Below are 18,963 nucleotides of genomic sequence, written 5' to 3'. Positions count from 1 at the left end.
TCTAAACCTACTTTCTCTTATTTGAGCTATACAATTTTGACCTAGAATACAAATCACCATTGATAACTTTGCATCCTTGCATCAAGACATTTCTGTATCTTTCATTCATTTTGCTCTTATATAATACTCAGCGTTTCCATCTGCCAGACTTAAGTTAGCTAGACTTAGGTATTATTTTTCTCCTGTTCCGTTTCTCTTAGAAGTACTTCTAAATCTCACCAAAAAACCCTGCTGCTGTTCTTTTGAAGTTGTGATTTTGGCTTTCAGATTGTAAGCCTCATGCAGCAAATTGAGCCGCTACATCCCCTCTGGCCAAAACTGACTTCTGCAGCTGCGATCTTTACTTTTCTCTGGTACTGAGCAGTCGTGTACCTTGTACAAACTGTCTACCTTCAGTCTTGCTCGTAGCTGGTAGCCCAAATGTTTATTTGATAGACATACTGGATCTCTCCTCACTAATTTGTGGTATGGCCAGGCAGAGTTTGGATGGCTTACTGAGCATTTCACAAAAGCACGTCGCTGAACTGCTGGGACACCTTGTCCCACCTGAAGACCCAAACTACAGACAAAAAAGATGTTCAAAACTGTAAAGTCATGCTGTAGGGTTTTCAGCAGTTATGAGACCATTGCAAGAAAACATTTTGTTCTGGAGCAGATTAAATTTTCTTTTTTTAATAAACATAATTTAAGACCTTATTGAAGACAGACAAATGGGACTGAGTTTTAGGCTTCTATCTCTTTCACCATAACTTAGTGTGTATTTTATTTTACCTTGTTATTAGTAATAGATTAGAAAGTAATGAAGACAACAGTTTACTGTAAAATTATTGCTTCCTTTTACTACCTAGTATCATACTGGTTTTTTTCATAGCCATTATTTGAGAAGAGCTTTTTCCAGTCTTCCACGTCATTTCTAGCGTTTCAGGACTGGACACAGTGACTGTCCTGGGTACATTACACTCACCACGTTGGTTTTACTTGAGAGGGCTTTGTTACTAGATGTGAGCTCTTGGTTTTGTATCGTGGGATCATCAAGGTTTAATGAACCTCATGAGGGGCTTCAGCCTTAGAGGAGATGTAATATTTCCATCGCTCAGTTACATGTGGTCTGTTCGGTAGCCAGCATTAAGGATCTTACACATTCACGCCATGCCATGGAGATGGTAGGCAGAGGATTTATTTTGTTGTAGCTGGCAGTGGCAAGCTCTTAGGGTAGTAGAAGGACAGCAGTTTGAGGTAGCTTCCATGAGGGAGGGTTAATCTGGATTCAGTTATCTTGCATTGCGCACAGAGGGATTTTCATCTAGGTGATTATCAGGTAGAGTAGTCTCTTGCTGACTAATTCGTGGTTCCCTACATAAGTCCCTAGTTAATCAAGCATTTTTTGCAAGGCAAAGCGACAGCCTTTAAATTGTTCTTGCTACTCAGTGGAAGGATTTTTGTCCTGCTCTGTTTTGGCAGAAATCAATACAAGCCATAAGACAATTAAAGTTTTGGTAGAACAAAGAAAAAGCTTGAGTATGAAGAACCACTTTTGTATCTAAAATGCATTTTATGTACATGTGATGGAACCCATTTTGTGCATCTGGTTTTCAAGCACCTATCCTGCAAAAAGCTCAGAAAAGTCTGCTGGGTTAATGAAATAGAAGTTCTTTCCTAAACAGAGACATGATGGCTTTTCCATAAATCTGCCTCTTGTTAGCTAGAAGTCATAACATAAAGACATAACAATTACAGTTTGTATTTTTATTGTGCCTTCTTTATTGAGTTACATTATGACTTTTATCAGAAATAAAATTAAGCTTAGGGCATGGAAGACAGTGTACATTCACCATTTGAAAGCTTGAATTTAAGGCAGATTATGACAGTTGCCCTTTTGGCAAGACAGACAGGCTTTTAACCTAAAGGTAGGTAAAGTAAGATTACTTTAATACTGCTTTTATGAGGCCTGCCCGATCAGATAAAATAATTTTTAAAACTCGAGTTGCAGCAATGTCTCATACCTCTCAGGATAAATAGGGAAAACCATGCATGATGTATTCAAGTTGCTTTTAATTCAAAGTACTGTCAGACAGTTTTTAGTTAACTGTCGTTGTAAGATTACCAGTTCTCTGCATCATTTTCTGTGACAACCACCTACTGTTGATGTTCTGTGTGGTACCAAAACCATTAAGCCATTTGGGTTAAAATGTCGTTTGGAAAGTTAAGTAAAATGATAAACACCCTACACTGTCCAGTGTTGCAGTTGCGATTTAAAACTTGACTGCCTCTTTCTCCTCCAGTATTTTGTGCACTGCTCTCCTTTTTTATGGTAACTCTGTGCTTTTTGCAATGGAGGTGCTCAAGCTTCTGGAGATTTTTGAATTCTAAAGAGGCAAGATTTTCCTTTATCTTTGGAAAAAAGTGGAGGGAATCCATTTTATATTTGCAGAATCCTTCGGTCAGAACTGTACGTTACTTCATCCAGACCCAGAGCAGGTACCTGCATGGCCTGTGTGTGGCTCTTCTGCCCAGCTTTCTCACCCAAGCGTGGATGGAATCCTGTGCTCAAGCAGCAAGAATGTGTTCAGGCAGCTGCTTTATATCTATGGCTAATCCTGTTGGTCTTGAGCAATAAATATGTTTGGATAAATTTTTACCTTCTGGCACGCACTTTTATTGGTTTTACTCTTGAATAATCTGTGAAAACATTTCTTCCCTTCAAGACTAAAATGGTTGAAAGCATCCTTTTAAACACTGTGGGTTCTATTCTTACTTTACTGCAAGGACTTGAAAGCTAAAACTTGAGCTGACTTATAGGCAGAACTGTGTTTGTGGTTTTTCAGTTTACTAGTACAATAGAAACTAGTACAATAGAAAAGGCTTTTTAAAATTGTTGTTTCATGCTATTTTCCAAATATTTTATTTGCAAGCAAAAGGTGCTCTTTTGTTAAGTTTCTTTAGACTCTCAGAGTGTTTAATCAATAACAGTAAGGTTAAAATTAAAGTTTTCAAGATTAAAGTTTTACCAGCTTGACTGTTGTGATGTCCAACCACATATTTATTTTCCCACGCTACCTGTATCTAACTCCCTCATCTAAGACAATAGTTTTATTCACTATTGGTTTTTTTAGGGGTAAGAAGCAGCCAGGAGTTACATATGCTTTGCACCAGTTGTCTGTTGTGCAGTTTCCCAGTGAATGTTAATGTTACCACTTGTGGTTTTCTTGAGCTGGTACTAACTTTTGTTAGTAATACTAAAGAAGTACTTGCAAAGATTGCTTGTTGATTGAATTGTTTTCTATTTTTCCTTATGTTTGATCTAAGGAGGGTTGATTAAGAATAATAGTAATGCCCCCAAAAAGAAGCCTTTCAGCATTGATGGGTATTCTTGAAACCATAACTATAAAATAGTATTTTAGAAGATGTGCTTCTAAAAAACTTGGACAAGTACTTTTACTTAGGGATTCTTAAAAATAGGTAAGGTTATATGTGTAAATGTATTCTAGCAAAGTTTTGTAAGATTAGTTTGCTGTCTTCATCTGGTTGTTCATTCACAGCTCTTAGTTTAGGCAAGAGTCACAGCTTTGCTGATTTCTTTAGACAATGAACACTAGCTGACTTAATAATATTTAAGTGTCAGGATTTTTTAGAGATATTTGGTTATGTTCTCTTTATTCATTATATTAGACTGAGGTAACCATTAAAATCATGCTAAGATTATTGAAAGGCTTACTGTATTGGGTTTATAGCCTGTCATACACAGATTATACTTGTTTTAATTTGTTATCTGGAGTATGTCCAGCTTCTGCTAAATGGTGTCTGTTTTAAAAGAAATGTGCAGCTGTTTGTAACCAGAATGCAGTTACTGTGAGTGACAATGATACCAGCTGTGTGCTGCACGCTTCAGCTGGTGGAATAGCTGAACAGCACTCTCATAGATGCCCCTGCTCTGTTCACTACATTGACATAACGTATAGAGAGGTTCTTCTGTAGCTTTTACAGTTCTCCCTCTCTGCACGTGATAAACAGCACTTTCTCCTCCTCCGCTTGGGCAAATCTGGACAGAAAGCTGCGCTTCATATTTTAGTTTCCCTCACAAAGGTGGAATATTTGTCTTGAGCCTCAGTTGACCTGAAGCAGGTCAAGAAGTTGTGCCTGGAATACAGAAAGCTCAGAGGACTCAAGTCAGCTATAAAGTTCCAGGAGTTTGTTGGCCATATGTCTGCTTCCACGGCCACCTCCGCTGCTGGTGTGTGGCGGGGACACCCCATGTCTGTCTTCATGTCCAGTAACGGATGTGTATGGACATGGTGCCCCACTTGCTGCTCTGCCCAACTGTAGCCATGCATGCTGGGACTATTAAGAACATGCACACGGAGATGCTTGGTCAACCCCAGAACAGTAAAGCAAGATGTTCCTGTGAGGAAAAAAATACACCAAAACTCTTTAAGAAAAACAAACAAAAAAAACCCCAAAATACACATGCTCAAGTGCATCTTCCCCATTTCCCATAGCAGCCAGGCTGAAACCATTTTCTTTCTAGGAGAGAGAGAGAGCAAAAAGGATGTATTTTCCCATTCTTCATTGATTTTGCTCCTGTAGCTTCCGTAAGTTGTATTCCTGCATGTTGAATGACAGGAGCACAACAGGAGTCAGGACTCTCCTCTCCCATCAGGTGTCAGTGGAGAAGGTTCATGTTCACTCTTCAGCATAAGGAGATGGTATCGATGGGGCCACCAAAGGTCTTCTGCTTTGCTTTTTTAAGGCACAGCAATAACAGCCCTGCAAGCAGCGTCACTGAGCCTTACCTCAGTGTCTTTGGCACCCCGTACCACAGACACAGGAAGCCTGGTGAAAGAATGGGGGAGTCGTACTGAAAGCTGGGGTGCCCACAGTCTGGGCTCCATGGAGCTTCACAAACGCCTTCTCAGGATGGACTGCACTGGGTGCTGTGCTTTACATTTGGTTCTCCAGAATTTCAAATCCATCACAGATTGGTATGTAGGAAACGTCTATAAAATCTGACTTTATGCAGTAAATTTGGGCACAAAGAGTAGAATTGTGTAAATACTTCATGCGAGCAAAACTCATTGTAGTTTCTATGCTCATTTAGTTTTTCCACGATATGAGGGGTAGAGTGAAAAACTATCATGATACAGACTCCCACCTCTTCCTCTTGGGGTTGATGAAGTCAATTTTGCTATTGATTTCAAGGGAGTAATATCAGACTTTGTGCCTGATGTCATAGCAAATGTTGAAGTTGAAAAATGTCCAAAAATAATGTTGAATTGAGTCACTTTAAATGTATTTATCTTGAATCCCCACTTTGTGGCATTATTGCTGTAGTCTCATCCCGAGCTCGCATTATTCATTAATACCGGCTTATCCCCATGATCCTTCTTTCTCTTTGTCTATTCATTCGGATATACTGTGTGCACACATTTGTAACCTTCTGTTTCTTGCTCTGTTAATACCATATTTTAAATTGCACTTAGAGCTGGTGCATTTGAACCAGTTACGCAGTCAGACCTGGGAACCCCTATTCTTTGCTTGTGTTAGAGTCTCTGTTACCCCATGTACCATATTAGGAGGCATTAGGGAGACTAAATTTCTCTGGAAATACAGACTGTCTGATTTTTGAAGCATTGGCATGATTAACTGTAATGTAATACGCTCGGTATGAATGCTTAATGGATAAACATTCTTTTGCTTTCTCTAGGCAGTTTTACATCTTACTAGGATGCAATTTATTGTGCTAAACAGTGCGAATGTGAAACTATCATTAGAAAAAATGCAGTCAGCCAAAATGAATTCTGCCTGCAGGTGCAATTAAGGGATTGGTAAGTCTACAATATGAAGTAATTGAGTAGTGATCTGGCACCGAGAATGCTGCATTGCACTTTCCGTTTGAAAGACGTTTACAAAATACAGCAAACCTTTTGCTGTATTACAGAAGCTTTTCCATTAATCCTCTTAGCCTCTGCCTGTTTGTCCATTTTTATGTACAAGCAATGGCATTAACAGGCTGAAGGGCTGGGTTTTGGTGGGAGCGGGTGCAACACTCTTACTGAATTAAAGCAACACCCCATTAATTAGTCTCTTTTGTATCACTGCATGCTGATGTTAATGTGAATGTAGCAGTAGGCTACCTAAGGCTTTAGATTCCTTCGAAACACAAGCATTTTAGTCAATGTAGAAAAAAACCTGCTTGTGCTAGAAACTAAATACCCTCTGTAACATGTGCCACGTTAAATTGGGGGATTACATTTACCTTGTACAGAAGGCCGGTTGAAGGGCTGTCTAATATGTAGTGTCATACTTAAGCTATGCTTCAACTCGTAAGCCATGTATTTAAGTAACGAATAGTCTGTGTGCTGGCACTCTGCAAAGGAAGAGTTTAACACATCTCTGAGTTTTTCTTAATAGAACGTTTCTTAATAGAATATAATAGAATTTCCCACAGTCATCTTAGACTGTGGGACTATATTTAGTAATTCAATCTCAGTTAAAGAATTCATTAAGTAAGAATTTCTCATTAAAAAAAAAAATCCAAGCATTTCTTCATTTCAGATTTTTATATGAACTTAGTTATTGTGAAAGGTGATAGTAGGACAGCTTTAGAGATTCAGAAAGGCTCTCACTACAGTCTGGCGTGGAGTGCATTTGCTTATTGTGCCTTGGTCTGAGGCAAGGCTGTAAAGTCTTCTGGTTTCTGGCACTGGAGATCCTTCTCCCTGGCTCACTCAGTCTTTGCTGCATCTGCAGTAGTAGCGGTAAGATTGCCCATTAGTACCAAATGCAATAGCTGCTAGGAATGAGGCAAAATATATGAGAGAGTCATAAAAAGCCTTTGGGGAAGTTGCAACTTTGCACCTCAAAAAAGCAGAATAGGATTTGTATTGATGACGTAATATTGAGAAAATTGGACACCAAGTCAGACTGTTTCCACCTAACTCTTCTTCCACCTCTGCTCTCTTCTCTGCCTTAAGTAAAGGGATAGATAGCAATGTGTACTATTTATAGTACATTTTTAATATATATATTTATCTATATATAAAAGCATTTTATTCATTTTTGTTCAGTTTATAAAATATGTCATAAGTTCACAATAAAACTAGAGTTGGATGAATTATCTGTATAATTTATTCAGCAAATCTAAATTAATGCCTATGATCACTTTTTTGTGCCCTTTTTCCTTTGAATTATTTTCTTAACAGTTCTGACATCTGTAAATGAATAAAAGAAATTGCTTGTGAAATTTTGTTTTTGTAGATTCATTTTTAGTGAATATGCAGGTTACACAATTTTATCTCTGCTGAGATTTACTTTAAATAGAAATAAGAGTGTTTTATGAATGGTCAATATTTTGTTTCAGGTGTTTACCTCTGAGAACATCTGTGGCATTTTTACTGTGCTTGGACATCTTGACTTGTAGGCTGAGGGAGAGTGAGATTGCTGGGAGAAGAAGCACTGATGTGTTGATTCATGGTGACATTGCTACTGTATGGTGGTCTGTACTAATTGGTACCAGAAGCAGCATTTACTCTTGGCCAGTCCATGTGTCACACTCTTGAAGACAGAAGAAAAATAGCACCCTCAGTTACAATGTAAATTGGCAGCAATGCCAGGGTCTGGAAGAAATACTGCGGCAGATTCAGGAATAAATGTCTAGGGACAGAAATTGCAACTTTGCTTCATGCTTTCCTATCTGTTTGAACTGGTTTAGACACCAGAGGTCCAGACTTGAGGCTGTACTGTATTATAATTAATTTGTCAAACTCGGCTCACTACAGATATCCTTGTTTGCATGCTTATTTTCATGTTCAAAGATACAATGAGTTCTTGAGCATGCTAGTTTGTTACCTTGGCAATAGAGGGGCTTGCCAAAAGAGTGATAAAAAATATCTGCTGTCACATTGGAAACGAAGTTTCTTCTTAAATATTCTTGTTGATATTTTTATGATTTTTTGTATAGTGTAGCTATCGAAGTGCTCTTGTTGCAACTGCTTCTTCATTCTGCTGAACGGAGACACTCTCAAGGTGTAGGCAAATGTTTTTTCTTTGCCCTGAAACAGGAGTGCAGTTATAGTCAGCCTAAGCCATTCAGGTTTAAAGCTCAGTACTGCACTGCTGTAGGCAGTAACGTGTTAAATTGCTGTACCTATATCTCTAATCTGTCCAGGATCTGTGAAAGAAGTCTGGCAGGACAGAATTTCTGAGGAACCCTGAGCTTTGTGGGAATGCAGTACAGTAGAGCTTGTCTCTTGGCTCTTTTCCCTGCAATTGTGAAGCTGCTGTTGTGAAAAATACAAGGGATTTTTTTCCTGATTTTTATTCTCTATTTCTAAATTGTGGATTACTGACCAAAAATAGACAGTAGAAGATATAACCAATTGCGAAGTAAATTTTTGTCAGTAACTTCCAGTAATGCAAAGTAGAGTTAAAAAAAGGCAAGGTCAGGGCAAAGGAATGAATTACATATGAAGTGTACTTGTGAAGTACACAAAACTTAAAAGTCTCCTTGGGATTCATATATGATCAGTAAGACTCAGGGGAGTCACCTCACTAGTCATTTATTCGTCTGTTATACTGTTGCTTCCGAGCTGCTGCATTACAAAAACCAACCCACTGCCCAAGAAGATTTAGACCCAGGTCTGCAAAACTCATCAAACAGAATTCAGTGAAAATCATTTAGCGTGTACCATTAATGTAAGAGAAAAACAGGACAGTATTGGAATTTCCCATTTGTAATAATGGTTATGACAAAAAAAATAATAAGGATGGAAAGGAAAAAACCTCACGGAATTGTAAGCAGTCACTATATGCAAAAAAAGCATGAATATTCAGATAAGACTATTGAGATATCTTTCTAAACTCCAGGTTTCAGTGCACGGTGCTGTTTTACTTGCTTACTAAAACAAAGCTGAGACACAGCAACCCTAATAGCTGTGCAAGTTGTGAATTCCATGCGAGCTGTGTTTCGATGCCAGTGAATCTTTTAAAATCTGACCAGGGTGACCCTTTCAGGATAAGCAAGTTGAATTACTTAGATTGCCTTCCAGCAAAAGGTAAGTCTGATGTTCAGATACTCTACAAAGGGTTACACGCTGAAAGCATGGAAAATGAGTTTAATAAAAAAAGAGCAGAGAAATATTCTCAAACTTTGTGTGTTGAAGTAATTCAATATTTGCCAATGAGTGAACTGTTTGGGTTTTCAGGGTTGCCATGGGAAAATAGCTGAAGTTTTTCCAGGATCAGTTTAGAGGCATATTTGCTCTCAACAGCCTGGAGGCCATAATTTGTTGCCTGTGTAGAAAAGAAAGAAATGATTCGTGTCATCTGTGTTTCTCATGCGACAATGTTCCTGAAGTTTCATGTGAGTAGGATTGCTGCTCCAAAGGGCAAGCCTGGTCTATGAGGACTCACGCCTATGGGAGACAGTTCAGTCTCCACTTCTCATTTCTTCACTGTGCACTACATCAAGATTGTGAACAAGGACACTAGGTGTTGTATAATGAAGAGTCCTCAGTGTTTATGAGACCAGCATTGCGTTTTGTATAGCGTCTTAAGTATATAAGTATTAATTTGTTTTCAAAGGAGCTTGTTCTCAAATCCCTTAAAAAGTATGGAGAGACGGTGGTGCAGGGCTGCGGTCCCACTTGTTTCCAACAGGCTTTGAACCCTAAATCCACCCTAAATGGATGCGTCATGGGAAAGTTCACATTCTGCCACTGCAAAGTTTATTTTAGTCAGTTACAGCATACAAGAAACTCCCTTTCAGCAGGAGTTTGCTGTCACTGAAATCACTTGGAGTAACTCATTCTTGAACTGCAGGACATCCTCCCTCTCTCCCTGGTTTTGAACTGCTGTTGGCAGTAGTGATGGGGCAGGCTGCATCTCGGATGGTTTTATTTTGTTAAATGCTTTATTGAAGTATTGTCCCAGTGCTTGTTGCTTTGCTCCAAAGTCTCTGAAAGAGGAGCGTTGCTTGCCAATGGCTTTGAGTGTAATTAGCGAATGACTGGAGATTATCTGTATCGGGGTAGCCTTAGACTGGGTCAGTGATATATACTGTTGTGGAGGAAGGAGGCAGAGGCTTTGAAAAATAAATACAGTACATTGAAAAAGCACAGGTGAAGTCAGAGGGGTATCTGTTCCTCCTCGTGAAGGAGGCAGCAGCTCTGCTGGCTCACTGATGGAGTCAAAACAAGAGCCGGTGTTGGGAGAACAGGAGTTTCTCAGAACTGATCTGGTTTTTTTAAGACTTGAACTGCTGGATTTTTTTTTTTCCCCAGATTGGATATTTTCAGAAGGGACAGAGTCCCTTCATAAAGAGTGAGGAAAACTCACCCTAAGAAAAGAGCATCTTTTATGTCCTTATTGATCCTCCCTAGAGTAGCACACACAACATAGGACATTTTCAGCTGAGTATTACTACTATAAAAATTTTTACTTATCTTCTACTTTACTTAAGTTAAAATATAACTTACCTTCAAGGAGCAAGGTTTTAGATAGCACTAATATGAAAACTTAATATTTTCAGGAGATCTTAATCGCCTTTGTCATGTAACGTTAATCTGTTATGACACAATATTAGCTAAATAATGATCAGGAAAATTTTTTATGTTCTTAGAAATTATTCTGTAAGAGCAGATCTGTATTAGCTTTGGTTTTACTCTTCAGTACCAGGGCTTATTTTTACTTGCTAATTACTCTGACCTGTCTTAATTAAGAGTAACAGCATGAAGTTTTCACATGGGGCACACATCTCATTGCCAGCAACAGTGATTTTGTATTTTTCTGCTATGTAGACAAGTAGTGACGTAAATTGTAACAAAACTAGTACATCAGCAATAAAACAAGTACAAACTGAATAAATAATAAATGGTAGGGGAAATAACTTCACGGATTCTAGGAAATTACTTAATGAAAACAGGTGTTTTAAAGAAGTCACACCTGAAACTGAGCCAAGTAGCAGAAAGACAGGGTAAAAATCATATTTGTACACAGAAAATTTGAGATGACAGAGAAAAAGAGAAATCTGAAAATTTGGCCTTCTACTTGATTTAAAGCGCCAAGAATGCCACATTTTTATACCAATATGTCAATGTTGAGCTACATAGAATTTAAAATGCTCAGGTAAGGGCTTTGTAGTGGAAGTGCAGTTTGATGCACTGCTATACACTGGTGCATCCTTCTTGGAGGGACTTGAGTGTTTTAGCTGGGTGACTTTCAGTCCCTGCAGCCCCTCCGAGCTGAAGCAGTAGGACCTTCTGATTTAGCAGTAGTGAATGCAGTGGAGAGGTCAAAGAGAGTGAGCAGGTATGTCCTCTCATCGTTGATACCAGGAGATGATCCATCAGTACCACCAGAGCAATTTCAGTTCCATGTTTGGGCCTGAAACTACACTGTATAAAATTTAAGATACTAGTTTCAGTGAAATGAGCTTAAAAGTGAAGCCTGCCTGGTTGTTTAACTGCTTATACTGGGAAGCAAAACCACACTCATGTCGCAGGCCTAATGAATGCATGTGATCAGGCCACATTTTAATGCATGTATCCCACCAGGCAGTGTGACTGTGGCCGGTTTGGGATTAGCATCAGTCGGGTGCTTCTCCCTGTAGACAGACCAGGTGCAGGACATGCTGTAGTGGACGGAGGTGTATGGATGCAAGCTGAGACGTGTTGGCGCTGCTGCAGGACAGTGACACTGTGGTTTTCTACTAGACATGGTCTTTATGACTGTTCCAACAGACAGTGCTAGTTGCCTAAAACAAGAATATCTAGAGATAGTATTTTCCAGTTTGTATCAACAAATTGAACAATTTGGTTGTGCATGGCAGCAGTTACTCCTGGCTCTCTGTTGTATGTCAGAAGAGGTCTCTCTGGGATGCAGAAGTCTAGGGCGCAGATACTTGTAGGATTTCAGAAACTAAAATCTACTGTGCAGTTCTTTTTGCCAGAGTTTCAGGCTGCTTAAAACAGATCTTTCTCCTACAGAGTTTTCTGAGGGAAACCCCAGGCTTGGTTTTGGTGTTAGACGATCAGTTTCTTTCAATATTGCAACTGTCTGATTCCCATCTGTGTCTAATCCCTGCAATTGCTTCTTGAGAAGATTTGTCTCCTTGGTGCTTTCCTGCTGAAGCGTTAGTGACAGCTGATGCTCACGCAGGCTTTAGGGGAGTGTGAAGCCAGGAAAGCAGGGAGAAGCCTGTGGTAGCTCCTCGTCACTGACTCAGTCCCTTTGACTGTGGCAAAGTGACCACATTGCAGAGAAAAGACTCTTTAAAAAAGAAGAGCAGTCACCTATTTCAGACGTTGTCAGAGCTTCCTCTCCTCCCTGAAGATATGCTGTAGAGAGATTTTCAAGCAGAAGATAATGAATGGTCAAACTGTGATTTTTTTTTCTCTCATTTAGCTTCTTGAGCACAGCCAGAGAGGTTATCCTCAGTGCTGTGCCTGCCTCCTGCCCTTGTGGGGTGCAGCACCAGAGTACTCCTCACAACTGCTTGTGCTTCAAGTACCCTGTAGGTCAGTGTCATGTCCATGAACATGTCTAATTCTTCCAATGGTGCTCTTATGGCTCTTCCTCGCTTCTCTCCTCACAAGAGAATTTTTCATCCTTAGTAGAGGAAACCCAGCAGTCCAGTTTAATATATTCAAAACAAGAGATGATTGTAAAACGGCTCTGAAGAAATTGGCAGCTACCCTGCAAATGTACCCGTTCCTCCTCAGAGTGTAGGGAGGTGCTATTGCCTGCTGTTCTAGACTTAAAGACTTCTGTAGACTGAGAAAGTACTGAAGGTGTCATCCACGACCTGTAATGTTTTTCTGAACGTCCTATGTCCAAATGACTTACTTAGCCACTATGTTTCCTTATTTGGATTCTTGCTAATAATCACAACAAAACTTGTCTGAAATTCCAGCTGTTACTGTAATTAATGCTTCTGATACAAAATATTTATGATTTCCATCCATGTCTGCATTAAAGACAATCTCTAGGTTTTCATCTTTCCCAAAGTCAACAGGGTGTATGTAGCAGAACTAGCCAAAGGAAATTGTTATTACTGTCATAATTAAGGTTGCCAAAGGATGCATCCATAGTGTCAGGTTAATTAGTTCCCTTTAGTGTTTGTACATTTCTGTTTTCTCCCAGTTTCAGCGCAGGACAAACCAAGTTTATTCACTTGGAGAAGAAAATGGGTGATAGGGAAGATTAGAGTTTGTGCTCAAAGGTCCACGCTCTCCAAATATGGATGCTGTCTGTGCCTGTCTCCCTCCACATGAGAGAGTCCTCTGTGACTCTCCTTCAGCAAATACACAGCACACCCTGGAGATGAGTTATAAAAAGATAAAACTATAAGATAGTTCTGTAATTATTCACCTTCCTGCATTGGATGTTTGCACAGTAATGATGTATGGTCAGAAGAAGACCTGATCGTTGTTGGGGCTTCTCACCAGTATATACGGAGAGGTGACCCATTTGGTTGCTACTGCTGTCTGCAAAGAAGGTGTGGAACAAAGGTGTTCCAAATTTTTAAAGTTTTAAAAACAGCACACAAGAAGGCTAATATCAATCTGATGGAGCTTGTTGTATGTACTAAAGCAAGCGTCATGCACTAAAGCAGTGAGCATTGGGTGTTCCTCTGGGAAGCCACATTCAGTCCCTTTACAGTATGTGGCTGCTGTTTTCTGGAACCATGGCTCCATACAAGACCCAGGAAACCCAAATTCCGGCCTTGATCTTGCCTTGGTAGCTGTGAAAAAAGGAGAGGATTTTTGATCATCCCAAGGCTAATAGCGTTGCTTTTTATGCCTGCAAGTGTGCCTGAAAATCTCAGTTCTCCATAATGGGACGGGAAGTGCCTCTGATAGGTGTCTTTGGTTGTTCTTGCCCAAGGACAGTGATGAAAGGAAAAGAGGCGGTAGATAGGTTATTTTGCAGGTTTGAGGAGAGGTTTCAGCAATGTTTACTGTTCACACAAGCAATACCAGTCTCTTTTGCTGGCAGGTGCTGTCCTCTGCTCATTGACAACTCTGTATCAGCTAGAGAGTACTTCTGAAGATTAACCAGCAATGTCAAGCTCAGCTTGTTGGCGGCCACCAGCAGCACATATAGTAATGGCAGTGATGGGGTCAGGAGCACGGGTTGTAATAACCACTCCATGGCCTAGCATCACTTTCAAAATGGCCTCTAGCAGACCAGGGCTGCAAAACCTTTACCCTGAATTTTCAGAAATAAGAAAATGCTGGGGAAAAGTAGTAGTTTATTGGTCTTACATGGCATCATTATGGTGAGGTAGTTGCTGTGATGCCTACTCCCCTCCCCAGAGTGGATGCCAGAGGCATGACTTGCTGGCAAACATTCACTGTAAGTGTTTGTGCTGTTTTCCTGTGATGATGATAGTGATCCATCTCACCCAGATGGCTGGGTCAGATCTTAGGTGCTGTTTTTGCTTTCTGAACAGAGGCATGAGGAGCAGGCATTATAACAGCAGAGCAGTAGTGGGTGGAAAGCATGGTTTCATAATTGATATTGTACAGTGATCACCAGCATATGTTGGCTGTGGCCCCTGACGTGGAATGACCTGGTGTAATCAAGAATTGCGCATAAGAGAGGCTATTTATGCATGTGTTAGACTTGAGTAACTGAAGGTGTGGTAGAACAGCTACTGCAGCAAGGTGCTGTCCACCAATGCACGGTTCTTTCTCTTTGGTGGCCACCAGTCATTGGAGGGGTAAAAAGCATGGATGGCAAGGCAGTCAGCAGTAGCTGAACCTGGGATCAGGTCTTGTTCCTTAGCACGACTTGCAAAGACAGTATAGGCATATACAGCGTGTACTCAGTATGTTTGGGACTTTCTTAAACAGTTTTTATGTTGCAGAGTTTATAGTATGCAACACTAATAACATGGTTAATGTAGCACCAAGCTGGCTAGCCCATGGGGAGGATAGCTCATGTGATTCTTCATAGTTCATCTCCATTCTGACTTCCTTTAAAAAAAAAAAAAAAAAGAGTTTTCACTACCTACTGGTTACTGCCAGCAAAATTCTGTAAAGATTCTTGGTAGTTGAGAGCTATGAGAAAATGCCCCAAACTTATAAAACTTCTTCCAAGAATAATCAGTTTCCATCTTTCTGGTCTTATTCAAAAAATGAAGTATTAGAACCAAAATGTGGGGTTTTTTTCTGAATTAGAGTCTGCTCTCTGAAAGAGAAGCAAGTAGTCATGTATGTGTATGTATGATTTCCCTAGGGGTGCTACCCAGGGTGCCTAACTAATACCTGCTTCTTTGATCATACAGTTTGTCATTATTTTGGTGCGGGATGGATCACTGATGATCCTTTTTCTTTCACTTTAGAGAAGACAGAAGTATGTTCTGTTAACAGCAGTGTTGGAGTGAGCCTGTCAGTTCTTCAGGGCTGGTTTGTTTTGACATACACATTGAGCATTGGTATTTGTTGGGTTGTCACCACTGTTTGTGGCTTTTTATTTCTGCTGTTACTGGCTTACAAGTGCTGTTGTAAATCCTAGTAAACATCACAGGTGAATTCCATGGAAACTTATTTTTTTTCTAAATACTTGGAGAGGTACAAGCTGAGATTAAGATGATGTATTGGAGTTTCCTGAAAAAGAGCTTTCTTTAAGTAATGGCTCTGTAGACTTTATTGTAGTAGGTACTTGGCCAGTGTGATGGCAAAACCAAATCTGTTAAATCACAGGGAATGGGATAATACCCATGAATCTGAAATCCCACACACGCTCTAGGAAACACAGCGGCAACAGACATGGTGAAGTAGGTCTACTTAAATCAAGTTAAGCATACTTTGAGGAAAAAGTTATAACTGTTTATTTTATTTTTAGCAAAGTAAAATCTTGAGTGACAGTTCTCATGACTGTACTGAGCAAGCAGTTCGTTACTATGGTGGATAGACTGTTTCACAAAGAAAGAAAATTTCCAAGCACAAATTTTCTTTTCTTCATTTTAACACCCAGAGATTCATTTAATAGAGTCAGTCAACTGTTAAATGTGATTGTGCATAATGAGGTAAATGACATACAAGAATATCCTCCTTCTTCCCCTAGTCAAAACACATGTTGAAGGCAGTGGGCAAGATCATATGACCAATGTACAAAAGACGGTGAGTTAATACCAGGTAGGAAACATAGACTATTTTACGTTGATGCTATCAGTGATCCTACAATCTCAGGTTGAACGCTTAGGTAAGATACTAGATAAGAGTGGCATGATATATTTGGAGACATAACGATAACTGTATTCACCACCGACAGTATCTTTAGCTCCCTTCTCGTGTGCGAATCTAAATATTCCAAAACAGTGAGCAAGATCCAAGAAGCCGTCTCTTCTGTCTAATCTGGTTCAAGAAAGGTCATCCCAAACAAGAACTCAGTATATGATTTGATGCTTTGAAAGAAAATTATCCTGAAGCATATCCAGTCACTTTGCAACAAATCTGAAACTGCTGCCACAATATACTAATGCCAGTCATTGAACAAAAGGAAAAGAATGGGGCCAGTTCACATGATGAAAAGGAATCCAGAAATAAATATACTCATTTTGTGACATAATTTTTCCCTATACCTCACCCTCATCTATTCTTTGTCTTCAGCAAGCAGTATTTATCTGACTTTCTCACCATCCTTCAAAACCTAGTGGCCGTATCTCCATTTTCCTTGATAACATCCATCTCTGTTCCACATTTGAAACAGCACTCTCTCTCGTCATGTTGATAAATGAGACAATCCAAGCTAAACTCACAGCTGTTGTCTTTAACCTGTACTTGCTTGCATGACTGCTGCATTGCAAACCTAAAGGTTTGTGGTCAAACCTTAGCTCAGTAATGTTTTAGTTGGGTGTAGCTCTACTGATTGATCCTTATTTTGGTTGATGTCAGCATGGATGAGGTTGGGTTTGGATGTGAAACCATTAGTGGTCATAGTTGCCTTTGACAGCAAACCACAGAGAAGGGAAGCTGCCAGGGGAGGTTACCCACCAGCCTGCAGCAGGGCTCTTCGTTGCTGTTGAGTTGGCTCTTCTGACTGGTTTGATCTATTCTTGTGTCAGGGTAGAGATGGTTGCTGTGAGTTGTACATCTCAATCAAAAGGTAAATGGGATGGCCTTCTGTCCTGTACCTGCTTCTTTTTCACTACATACAGGCTAGCATCGTTAGGTCTGCAGGTTGTTTCCTAGCTTGATATGCCTACATAGAAAACCATGTTCATGATTCTTCCTTCAAGTGTTTTGAGAAGCAGCAGGCAGGGGTACATAACATGAACAAGGCTTTATCTTGTGTAAAAGAGGTCTGTGAAAGACATGGAGTAACAAAACTTTTCAGAACTCCTCTGTCAGGTTGTTAAGCAGGTATGGACACCCTCCATTTTGTTTTCCATTTTACCTGGGAGTTCAAACACTCAGTGGGGTTAACAACAGGAGCAGAAATTAATACATTGTTCAAGGCCTTTACAAAATACCTGATGCAGGTGCAGTTATTGCATCCACAAACAGAAGCTTAGGGAAGGAGCTGAAGGTGATCACTTAGATTTTGAAGGGGTTGGCTGTTTGCACGGTTTCTTCGTTTGTGTGTTGCATGGCCAAAACTTGCACATAGATTTTGCAGGTTATTTTAGACCAAGTAAATTGTTACATTTCCTTATGCTTATTTCTGCATCAGTGTCTTTTCTCCAATCTTACACATACTAAAGCAGCATAAAATGTTCAGCAGCACTGGACAGCGTTTAGTATGTGACTTATTTTACTTAGCTTTTGGATATGTTTATGAAGGCTTCTTAGGAACATGATTTAGTTAAAACAGCCTTTTTCTTGCATCAATATCACTAAAAATCAATGTGAGATAGGTTTGTGGATTCTTGTAAAACGTTTATCATCTCAGTCTTCTTGGAAGAGGCAATTTATTAAGTGTTTCACATTGATGTAAAATACAGGAGTTAAAATTTCCATAGAGCGACTAATGTCTTTTCTGTTTTAACCACTACTTTATATAAAGCTGGGAGGTTTTTTGCAGTAGCTTTGAGGTAGCCATAACACAGTTACTATACTTATGACAGTATTGAATAGTATTTTTGTATTGCAGTTTTAATATATTTACTATTTAAAAGAAATTAATCTGCACTAACAGCTTTTCGGGCAGGTGAAACCTCAGGTGGAAATGAGCCCAGCTCCTGGCAGTCGTGAAGGAGCCTCCAATCAAGGCTGTAAGAGAGCAGGCTTCTTGAGACATGAATATGCATGTAGCTACGTAGCATGGTGCAGTGTTTTATGTTGTAAGAGAAACAGTGATATAGAAAAACATGGCTACATAATTGTATCTTCTGTAGGGTGCCTGTAAAAGAGGAAGAGGAGATATGGGAAATTGTTCTCCTCTATTTGAAGTAATGAACATGATATATGCGTGGGACTGAAGTTCGGTAAAATTATTACCACTAATAATGCGTATTCTTTCATTACTGCCAAATAGAGACAGTTAAGTGAATTAAGCTGGCAAACTGACCTCTGAAATCTGAAAATATGCATTTCCTGGCTGTTTGAAGTTACTGAACATCTGAAAAATCTCTGATTGAGGGCCGTGTTCATGTAGAAAGTATGATAGAAAGTAGTGTAAATAATATAATCAGGTTAATGCAGTCAATGTTAAATTGCTGCTTTAGTGCTGAAATAAAGCTATAAACCTGGTTACTTTAAAAAATACCCATGGCTGTGTATATCACTCTCCTAATATTAAGTTAATACATAATATGGAGCATAATCTCTAATGGTATCCACAGGCGGCGTAAATGTAGATTAGTAATCTTCAGGTCTAGCTTTGGTTAGATGAAAGCAAACTGGAACTTCATTAGGAATGGGGACTGAAACAGAGATTGTATACAGATCATCATTTCAATGTATTTTGCTTTTTCATGTCTGTGAATCTTTACTAATAGTTCATTCTTAATAAGTTGAA

At 39.5% G+C, this 18,963-nt stretch overlaps 1 protein-coding gene across 3 annotated transcripts in view; it reads left to right on the top strand.

Moving 5' to 3' along the window:
* Positions 1–18,963, top strand: part of PPP1R9A (protein phosphatase 1 regulatory subunit 9A) — a 142,047-nt gene that overhangs the window by 59,258 nt on the left and 63,826 nt on the right. The gene's annotated exons all lie outside the window — the stretch shown is intronic.

This window comes from Gymnogyps californianus, chromosome 2, assembly GCF_018139145.2.
Source record: "Gymnogyps californianus isolate 813 chromosome 2, ASM1813914v2, whole genome shotgun sequence".
In the NCBI taxonomy this organism is placed as follows: Eukaryota; Metazoa; Chordata; class Aves; order Accipitriformes; family Cathartidae; genus Gymnogyps; species Gymnogyps californianus.
This window is presented reverse-complemented; position numbering and strand designations above follow the sequence as displayed.